This window comes from Pseudopipra pipra, chromosome 6 (assembly GCF_036250125.1).
Source record: "Pseudopipra pipra isolate bDixPip1 chromosome 6, bDixPip1.hap1, whole genome shotgun sequence".
NCBI classification, from domain to species: domain Eukaryota; kingdom Metazoa; phylum Chordata; class Aves; order Passeriformes; family Pipridae; genus Pseudopipra; species Pseudopipra pipra.
In genome coordinates this window covers 51,381,966-51,393,295 of record NC_087554.1, presented here as the reverse complement: position 1 = coordinate 51,393,295, position 11,330 = coordinate 51,381,966, and the positions used below count along the sequence as shown (strand labels likewise).

The following is an 11,330-nucleotide window of genomic DNA, read 5'->3' as shown; positions in this document are numbered from 1 at the left end:
CAGCAAGCAAAGTAAAAGATGACTGTATTGGGGGGGGAGGTTATTGTAACTCACAAGGCTTTCTGTCATCCCACTCAGCTCTCTCTATAACCTATTGCTACAATAGTATCTTGGATTGTAGATACTATTCTCTATTGATACTTCAGGGATGAAGCCTTTAGGTGATCCCCATTGCAAAGTATTTTTATTTCTCATCCATTTAAGATATCAATTTATACTCCCCGAAAAAATGGAAACTGCTTTTCTTGTAGACTCTTATCTTAGACTTGGTTAAGTAAAGCCTGAATCATACACTTTACACTTATACCCTTTCCTCCTACTCATTTTTACCTGTACATACGATAGTAGAAGCAGCTACTGCAGCGAGTGCATGCCACTGTGTCAGACGAGATATCATATAATCTAACAAAACCTGCTAACAAAATAAATGTGCCATGATTCATCAATTTGGTAGAGAAATACTGATTTTCTATTTTATTTTATTGAAAAGTAAATAAATACTTCCCCATGACTAAGATCTCATTCTACAATGTATAGGAGTTTGCTGCTATCTGCAGGTAAAATAATCTATTACTGAGTAAAAACCTGAAAAGGGAGCCAAGCTTCTGGTTTTAATTGCAGCTTCACATGATTCCATGTAAAAATCCCAGATCCAGGCAGGATGAATGCAAATATAGATCCCTCACATGGGGCTAAGAGGAATGTTTTCTCTCTAATATGACAAGCTACATGCACGCTGCTCTTAGGATGTTTTGCTGACGAGATCTGCTGGTAACCATGGGCAGTGTCGAGGTTTAATGCAGCCATCCACAGTGACTCTGGCACCCTCAAGCTATTGCAGAAGCGAAGAATTCTTAGGATGTAAGAGTATTCTTCTGATTCTCAGTAGCCTTCAGATGTCCTCTGAGCTGTGACAGGCTGCCAAGGGGATGGGACACAGAGCTGGTTCCACAAATGCCGAAGTTTTCAGGGAGGCTGTAGTCTATATCAAGAAAGGCAGTTCAAAAGAGTTATAGACAAATTGTGATTTGTCACTCTGTTCAACATGACAGGCCTAGAGAGCCAGATGTTATACAGACCGTCCCTCACAATCCTCGCCTCCACTCATTCCATTACGTGGCATGGTACTATTTTCTTTGTTTACTTTCTTTTTCTTATTATTATTTTATTTTTATTTTTAGTCCTCAGTTTGTTCTACAAGCATGGAATGAACTGAAGCACATTCAACTCTCTGAAGAACAATTGTTACTGAATTTTCCTCACTTTAAAAGTCAGAAGCAGACAAAAAATTCTGCATATGCTTTACACAGCTCACTATGTGAGAATACTACCCCCAAAGTATAAAATATGTTGCAAATAATTTCTAGATTATAGTTATCCTGCTACAGCACTTTAGCTGTTACCAAAAATGTCCTAAGAATATTAGATTAAATTCCTTGGGAATACTATGGGTGACTCACTTTGTCTGTCTTGAGCCTGAAATTATTGCTTGAGATTTGTTCCAAATACTGCAAGATAGCTTTGACTACTCTGTGGATAGAAAGATGGACAATGATAGAAGTCATTAAACAACACTTAATCAGGCAAGATCATATTGGAGGAGTCATTACAGGAAATATTGACTACAGGAAATGACATGCCCCACATTATCTCATCAAGGCTTAGGTAGTCATCTCGCAGTTTTGCACTGCAGTGCTGTAGTACAGCTCTCTAGCTTGCTATCAAATGCACATCTCCAAGGCTCTGATCAAACATTAAACAGTCACTGGTGTTAAACTTTTCCTACTCACTATTTTTTTTAATGTAGCCTCAATTTATGAAAAGCTGATATAACTTTTGGGTTGTTTTCAAAGAAGAGTTTCAATATGAGCTGATTTCAGCTCGTGGGTAAGAGATGAGTGCCAGAACCACTTAGCACAAAGAGAATACATAACAGATGAGAAAGAAAATTACAAAATATCCATCACCAAAGTTTCTCCTTTTAACCTTTAAGTGTAGTCAGAACCTAATGACTTACTAATTATCAGGAGTTTAATGATGCCTCTAAGGAGAGGTTGCACTACAGGGCACAGTGTCCATGAACCTTTAGGATCTGGGGTTACCTCATGACTTCAGCCTGCAGTGAATTCTCCTCTTCTCCAATTCTGCTTCTAAGAAAGCTTTCAACCCACCACCCCCCTCCCCATTGTTGCTACCAACAGTGAAGGAAACAATTTTGAACTCTGGCGTAGGCTGGGCTCCAGATGGCTGCCAGCTTTTTAAGCGCTGAGTTGACTAACCTTGCTCAAAGCAAGTCTATAGAATACAGTGCTTCAAATATCAGTGTCTGCTGGGATTGCATCTATATATGTGGAGTCCCACCGTTCCCATCACTAGCATAGTTGAATGAGTGAATCAGGAGCAAGAAGGATAAAATTGAGGAAAATGCGTGAGACCTCTCCCTCTCTGATGTTGAATCAGCCCATTAAACAGCAGGGAGCAGCTGAACATAGATTTTCCTTGAGCTTGCTGACCACTAAAAGCAAATTAATATAACCCAGGCTGAGACTGAGTCTGGGAAAGACCAAGAGGTTGACTTCCATGTGGAGATGAAAAAGATTGTCCTGAATTCAGCCCAGGTCAAAGAAGTAGCTAAGGAATGAGCAAAGTTATTTCTCATCAGAGCTATTTTGTGAGAACAGAAATCATGGGCATTGACTAAAATTCAATTACTTGATTGTGATATTTATAATTGTTCTTATGAATTGACAACAATAAAGCATCAGCCAAACTATCCTGGAATGGAGTCACCCACTTTCTGAGAATGAAATTTATGGGGGCAGTTTGATGCTGTTTCCCTGGAGCCTGTCAGTCTGACCTCAGCCACAAATAAAGTCTTTTCAAATGTAAGGAAATAGCACTGGGATATGTAATATCTGATGTAAAGAGAAAAAGCACTATCCTCATTGCTAGCCACAGGAAAGCCTATTTTCTTTGGTTCTTGGCCCATATGAGACTTAGTGCATGAAATATAAATTGCTGCTCAACATATAAGCTTGGGAGAACCAATTAATACTGCCTTCTCAACATGGGCTTGGAAGTTATTTCATTAAATCCTTTGTATGAAAGCAGTTGCTGCACACTGGTTTTCTTGGCATTTCTGAAAGTCTGTCCTTAGTGGGTAGTTAAAGTTCTGCAGTGCACTCATCTCTCCTTTTGATTACTGCAACCTCCCTTCTCCCTTTCTCTCCCTAATATCTGTGTCACCCTCCTGTAGGCTGTCTGAGCACTGCTGCCAAATAAATGACCTGCACCCTCTCTCACTGCAGCTCACTATTCTGATCAGCTCGATTGGTCAGTGCCCAGCGATCCATCATCTTACTTCATATTTTTGTTCTGTTCCTCCAGCCTCATCTCTTCCATCTTTGGCCAAAATAATGTATTTTGTTTCTACCAACTTTTTTAACAATATCTGACTGCTGTTCCAGCAAGAAGATGTAAATTTTGTAAGTTAAAAAGTGGAATAAAACAGGAATCGTTCAGGAGGCCGCAGGACTGAAACTACTTTCTCCATATTTCTGCAAGACTTTCTAAAGTCATGCTGCTTGAACCAGCTCCTCAAGACAACAAGGAAAACAAGAATCTTATATTCTGCCAACACCAGAAAATCTTGAACCCAGAGTAAAGGACACCTTATTTTTAACTTCCTCTAAAAGCTTATCACTTCTGCAAAGTCCACAGAAGTCACCCTCATTCTGATTTCCCTTGCATTTACTATTTAGTTAGATTTGTACTGAGGAAAATAAATTATGTTCTTGTCAGGATGTGATCCTGGCTCTCAGCTCCTTGTTGTCCTGCTGACTTACCTATAACCTTGGACATTGCCTATCAGCCCAAGCTCCAGGTCTCCAGCAATGCTATAGGGATAATAACTCTGTTTACCAATCCCACAGGAACTGTGTGAGGAGGAATTCATTCCTCACTGTATGGTATTAAGACTCTGAAAAAGCAGCAGGGAAAAAGGTTTCAGGACCTGTGGTAGTATTGCAGAGAAAATAAATCCCTTCCTTACCATGTGTTGCTACAGACAAAGTCTAACTATGGTAGGCACCCTCAGATAAAAGAAGTTGGGATGCATCTCACAATTCTAGAATTGAGGTGGTTCTATAGTCAGAGGAAGGACATTTTCCATGCACAATTTATTTGGTCTGTTTTACGTATCCATATCACACTTTATTTATCACTCTCCATTCACAACTCAGGAAATCTGTTGGCTTGCAAGTCTGGGAGATAGTGAAGAGATTTAATAACTGGCATTTGGTCCTTTGTAATAAGTGGGATGAGAAAGTACAAAGACTATATTTCACCTATTAAATATATTTTGAAAATATATAAAGAATTTCAAGAGAACAAATATTTTAAATCATTCACTTCACTTTTTAAGAGGGATTTTTTAGATCCTCCTCCTACTAAATAAATTGGGTCTTCCTTTTATCTATTGATGTATCAAGAATACTAACTCTATTCAATGGTTGCTTACCAGCATACAAATGTGTCTTACAACAATTATGCCAGATAAACAAACTTTCTTTTATGATTCTTCAGTGGACTCTAGGATAGTATGGACAGCAACTACCTTGTTCTTTGATAATGAAATTAAGCAACAAAGGGTCTTTCAAGGTTTTATCTTAACTAAAATTTCAATATTTATATATAGAGTACTGCATGGAAATCATTAATAATGTGCTAGGTATTATTGTGTGAAGGTGATACCTTTGAGACACATTAGATTTGTCCTGGGCAAGATGATGAATTTCTCTGCAATACTTAGATGGATATTGGAAAATATGATCCCTTATCTTGATTTGAGAGCCCTCAAATCAAGCCCAGACACATTAAAAAAAGGCATCTCTGGGAAAAATTTTCCTCCAATACAGCCCAGTAAATCCTTGGTGCATCTGGCATACACAGGACACTAGATTCTGAACTTCTTCAGTATGTGTTACTAAGCATCTCCTGGTGAGATGGATCTAGATTTCTTGAAGGCACCTTCAGACTGTACACCAGACAATTTTGAGCCTGAAGTTGAAATGATTGGACTTTGGCTGTTCAAGTTGAGCTACGCAGGAGTTTGTAGGTCTCAGAATTTAGTATTTGTTTTTGACTGCTTGTTTCTTGAACTGCTTTTCATTGTAAGAGTATCTTCATTCTTTTGAGTGAAGGGAGTTTTAGGAAGCTGTTCTTCCAGCATTGCTTGAGCCTTCTTTTCAAGAAGAAGAAGAAATCACCCTCAAATTAGGAACTTCCGTACAATCTTTTTGATGGTACTTGTGCACATCCACTCTGCAGAGTTGTAAGTGAGCATGAAAGTCTCAAGACAAGCAAATTCTAACTCTTTGTCTTGATTTTTCTTTAATTACCTCACCAGTCTATTTTCTCTTAAACCACATGAGAACAAGTGGGACCACTGAAGATGTGAGCTTGGTGAGACATAGATATTGTGCCTTAAACAAAGATAATACTAATGAATTCACATTCAACCTTTTCAGCCCAGTGATAGAAAAAGATTTTCAGTCACTTTAGCTTGAGCTACATTTGCACTCAGGGTCACCTAAAGAAAAGGACAACACATTCATCTTTATCCTCCTTGAGTTGTGGAACCACTCAGATAATCTATAGTCAGTTGCAAAGTGAAATTAAATACCTTAAAATGCCATCTATCTGATCCCCAATTAAAACATAATCTTTTTAAAGCTGTCAATAGCTGCTGACCAGAATCAATAAGGGGAAGATTATGACTGGCACTTCTCCAGTGATCTTCAGGCAGACAGAAAATACACTGCTGTTGTCAGGTCAGGAAGAAAAGGGGAAAACTGGACCCCAAGCAGAACTACATCACAGATGAGTGGAATTTGAGATCCTATGCAATGATCCAGCTGGGCAGTTTTGGGGTTTATTGGGGGAGGGGAGAGGGACGTATTTTTATTTTTTTTAACTAGGAAGGGAAGGAATATGATACACGAGAAGGTTTTAAAGAAATAATACTGGAGTCTTAAAATTATGAATCTTTAGAAAAGTATATGTAAAAGAAGTTTTACTTTGATCCTTCTATATATGTACACTGAAGTTCCTGAGTCAGATTCAGCCAGTGTCTTAAGAATTTGAGGCATACTGCTTTTCATTTGCATTTAAGGAATATAAGCTTACATTTATCTAAGTAGATCCTGGATATTCCTCATCATTGCTACAGGAGTTAAAGTTTTAACTATCTAAATCTAGTGTTTGACATTAGTGACGTGAATGATCCTGACTACAGCATGTAAGCTTAGGGTAAGAGGCCTAAACTACTTCTTTTCCTCCTGACCTACATTAGGATTGCTTTTATTTCTAGGCCAGAATGAAAAGTTCAGCATAAAAAACTGTTTCCTGGTGTGCAGAGGGCTTAGTAGCCTTTCTACCCACAAGCTGTTGCTTTCCTCTAGCCTTCCACAGTACAGATTGTGGCACAAATGCTTCAACCTGCCTGTGAAGTTAGAGCAGTCAGAGCAATACACTTATTGTAGTGACAAAAAAATCACCCAAGCACTACCTCTAAAGAAAATTCTTTCAACGCAATCCATAACTGGTGTTAAGTTGTCCAACAGTCCTTATAACTGCATGCTGAAGAGTGGCTCATATATGTGAATTTTCCTTCTCCCACTGCAAAAGCCATGAAGCAAGCTCTAGATCCAAAAAGATAGGCTACTGCAATGATCCAAACTCACCTTGACCTTAGGAATGGTGATCTCAAGTACTTGCCCTGACAGAGTGTCTGTGAAACACTAAATCATTTCATTTCTATGCATCACTTCCATTTGCAGAAAAGTGGGTGACAAATCTTCCTTGCCTCTGTTGCTCTGTGGAGAAGCACAAGAATCATTCAAAATGTGGACTTGATAAGCACTTAAAATCAGCAGAAGCAAATCTGGGGTCTGAAACTGTTTAAGTGAGAAAACACATAAGGGATTGCAGCACTAACGTATTATGCTGAAACAGCACTTTTAGGTGCTGCTTGCATTTAAGTGGGTTGATGAATGACATATCTGACTTTTCTCACTTTTATCCATCATTTAAATATAAACTTTAAAATAGCTTGTCTTCTTATAAAACTTTGTATATTTTGCAAATAATTTGGGTAAGAAGATCCCTTTGCAAATAAAATACCCCATTCTAAAGCTACTTTCTCCAAAAGCCTTGCAAAGTGCAATATGTAGCTGTATTTTCCTGACCACAGGAAAACAAACACGGAAGTAATCGTGGCATCTCAAAACACAACTGCAAACATGACAGCATAAAGTTTCTGAAATCAGCCTGGCCCTGCTCTTTTTATAGGAGTGGTTTGGATCCCTTCAGATTTGCACATTCACCTATAGATTTCTTTGATATTGATCACTTTTGTAACCTGTTGGATGGGATTATGGCAGCGCTGTTTTGTTCATAGCATTTTTCTGTCTCATTAGAATAGATCTTTCTCACTTTTATTGACTGGGGAGAAACAATGACAAGAAGCAAAACAATAATATTCCAAAATTGTTCAGAATTTGTCTTATGACTTATAGAAAAGTGACATTCATACAAGAAGGGCAGAAAAGATCCAAATCAGGCCCAATTCCATGGTAAATAGAGGGGCCTAGTGAAGAGAAAAATCAGGCCTAGAAAAGCTAGGAAGCTGCTTCCAGATTATTTTCAAAGTCTAAATTTAGTCAGTGAGGTTTGAAAACATTAGCATTTGCAAAATGGAAATTCTTGTACTGTGCTTGAACATGGGGCATCACTATATGTTTCAAATACTATTTTAATGGTTCCTCAATACATTATTAATTGCAACAAACAACCACAAGGAAATCAAAGAAATTAAAGTAAAAAATAAGCCAGCTGTAAACAGCTGCAACCTCTTGTTCTCCTTAATCATTTAATTCCATACACCTATATTGAAATTTCACACTATGCCTTAGCAGGGCATTGTCACAGCAAAACACTAGAATGCTGATATTGTGCTAGGTCAAGAGTTAAGTAAGTTCATTCCACCCCTGCTATTTTGTGTTTTAAAGCAGTCCTTACTCTAGGCAGACTCTCTCTGTTATTATTACTTCTTGAATGATAAGAGCTGGGATTGACCTTCAAAAGAGATTTAAATGGCCTTATCCGAAAAACAGTCTGTGAACATCTATAAACTAATGTGCTGCCTTTACACCTCCTTTCTCACAGAGGAGGTGTAAAGGCAGCACATCAAAGTCAGCAAGGAACTTACAATAATGGATTTCAAAGTCAAAAATCTAATGCAAATCTAAGTATTTGCTTATAGACTCTTTGAAGTCTTGACAGATTAAGTTTAGAAGTATTTTCATAGATGGTATCTACATAATCTAATAGAGATGATTTCAGGAACTGAGTAGATGTTTCCAGTAGATGTTTTGATTATGGAACACCATTTTTCAATAACATTAATAAAGACTACATTTTTGTTTAATTTCTTTTAAGTTTATAGCACAATACTGAGTGGTTATAAATGATATTCTGCGTCTGTGGAAAGGTTTTTTATCTCAAGAGAAGAAACTGACAGACGCACAGGATAAAGGAGTCCCATCTCTGCTACGCTTATATAATATAATTGACTTTGTTAAAGGACATTTAGGTGTTGTTTGATTTACATCCTATGTCAGCTTAATGCATCAACCACATAAGGTTCCACTTGTTTAAATATTTCATTTTAAAAGGTGCAGTAAGCTCATAACTTCACCAACATCCACTCTTCCCTGACTAAAATGGATTCTCCAGTTTAATCTATTACACTAGAAGTAAATGAAGACTTCACTCTTTCCCTTGACAGAGGAACTGAGACTTTCATATTACTTATTGCCATCAAAGTTGAAGAGGGTGCTGGTAAAAGTGGGACAGTAATTATATGGTATTTTTCCTTTTTAAAAAAAATATGTAAAAAAACCTTGAAACATAAAAATGCAAAAAAGAGGGGGAAAAGCCAGTATTGCTTTATTGCTTATTGAAACCAGTCTTTACTGTTATTTTTGATATCAGAATTTTTCTTTTAAGTAAAAAAAAAAGACTTTTTTTCAGGTTCTGTTTGATTTATGTTTATTTTCTGACATATTATCAGAGCAATATTTTTCAAATTAGATACACTTACAGCTGTTGGAATTACATAAAGTGTGCTTGTAGACCTACTCTGCACCAGAAAAGTTTTCCTGCCAGAAAAAAAGCTCCTAGTGTGTGCACAGTTAAATATCCACATAGAAGGGCATTTTTGCTCATATATCTTTACGTTGTTGGAGCTTTTGCTAGCAATATTAAAAATTAATAAATAAATAAGTAACAATCTCAACCAGCTTTACTTTCCAAGAAATCACCCGGCATAAGCTAAATTTGTTTATGCATTTTCTTACTAAGATTTTAGAAGGCTTCTTCCCCCTCACAAACAAATGAGAATATCTGCTATAAATTATAAATCGTCCCTAAGTAATACTAGGCATTTTAAAACAAACTTTGCAACCTTAACTCTCAAATATTTTTAGAAAGAGATAATATGCAACCTCACCTTTTGGAATATGGGTAAATTGAGAGTCTGAGCCTGTGTGTGAGGCATGAAGTAATGTAGACAGTCCACAGAAAAGAACACGGTAACCTAGAGATCCCACCTTCTCTCTTGGTAGAATTTTCTTTAATCCACAGATGGGTAAAACTACACAAGACCCAGGTTTCTGCAAATTCTGCTCAGTCTCTTGAATGTAAGCTCTCAGACAAGAGAGTGATGGTGCCTTTCTTTGAGCTTTACATGGATTTTTTTCTTACATATTCAGGAAAAACAGGGCAGGGAAACAGGACTCTAGTCTTTTGCATGTCTCACAATTATATGATAAAGTTACTTTAAACCTTTAAGTCACTTTCAAACTTGAAGGTTTGAAAGTGTAAAGTGCCAAATATTATCAGATGTGGGCTTGAACAGAAACATCTGTTATAAACTGTATATACCCAGGGAGCTTGACTGTTTCCTATAACAAAATATATAGAGCAAGATTTTAAAACTGAAGTGATGTTGAAATCTGATGTGTTTTTCAGACAATCTTAGGGCTTAAACTACCTAAACAAACAGACAAGCTACTTTACCTTCCCAAATTGCAAAATTATCTTGATTAAACTCCAGTCACAAGGAGAGAATATACTTTGTTCATTATGCTGCCTGCTCCTTTGAGTCCAAACCAGAATACATATGAATATACTTTCCCTCTTTCTTCCCCAGTAGGTGTTTACAAGACAGCAGCAGATTGAAACAGATATCTAGGATTTTTACCTTTCACAGCCTGGATGACTGGAATAAACTATTTCATATCTCCCTTCTCTAGTTTTCTGTCTTTAAAATGGAAATGATGACACCAGGTTCTGCAGCTCTGCAATGCACAGATGTTTGTCCATGTAAGCTGGTATTATTTTATTTTCTTTCTTGGTACCTTGGTTCTTTTTTCCATTGGCACTGATCTCCAGCTATTTGATGATTCCTGTGCCAGGTTACATGCATACCAGCCTGCATAGAGTGCATTAGTGAGGCTGTGCTTTCTTCCGGATATCTCACAGGTATGCAAAGGTTCACAGCAACCCCCATGTCTCCCTGGGGATCAAGTGAAACTTCAGGGTTAGACCACTGCCCTAAGCAGAGTCACATTCACCCTTACTGTGGGGATGAGGGATTTAAAACACCACACCATGTTTGGTACCGTTGCCCTAGAGTGCTTGTTTTTCTTTAATGAATTCATCCTTTTGAGCTATTTTGGGGGCGAAAGAACCTTTCTTCTTCGTGCTTGTGTTTGTTTTACTTTTGAGGTGTGATCAAAGTAAGTCCTGGCCGTGTAATCATTTAATGCATTTTGGCTGCAGTTTCTGCCTTCTTTGAAATTTATCCCTTTTCTCTTGCCTGTGACAGCCAAACTTTACCTCCAGGTAGTAAAGGAGGCTTACAAACTCTTTCATATCTCACATCTGCTTTCAGCCCATTAATCACCCAGATTGTAGACAGTTTCTTCCCTCTCCTATAGAGTGTGACTTTGTCTAGACTAGGCATTAAAGAGTGGATTTTAACATGGTCCAGCTAACATGTTTAAATGTGGACCAGGCTGTGTATCCTTTAACTCCTGTTCAGCCAGGCAAGTTAAACACTTATGAAGAAATTATGCTTCAACATGACAAGTTTAACACATGCTAAAATATGATCTTCCTTGTTTAAATTACAGGAAAATCTTGGCCCTTACAAAGTCAACATAAGTTTGCTATTGATTTAAAATTACCCAGATTTTCCCAAGTAA

General features: G+C 37.5%; 1 long non-coding RNA gene across 1 annotated transcript; it reads right to left on the bottom strand.

The window, feature by feature from the left end:
* Window positions 1-833: 833 nt before the first annotated feature.
* On the bottom strand, window positions 834-6,112 carry LOC135416226 (uncharacterized). The gene is made up of 3 exons (XR_010431490.1): window positions 5,684-6,112; window positions 1,461-1,530; window positions 834-982 (listed from the first exon to the last, which is right to left on the bottom strand). It is a non-coding gene; the product is annotated as an uncharacterized LOC135416226 (long non-coding RNA).
* Window positions 6,113-11,330: the final 5,218 nt, after the last annotated feature.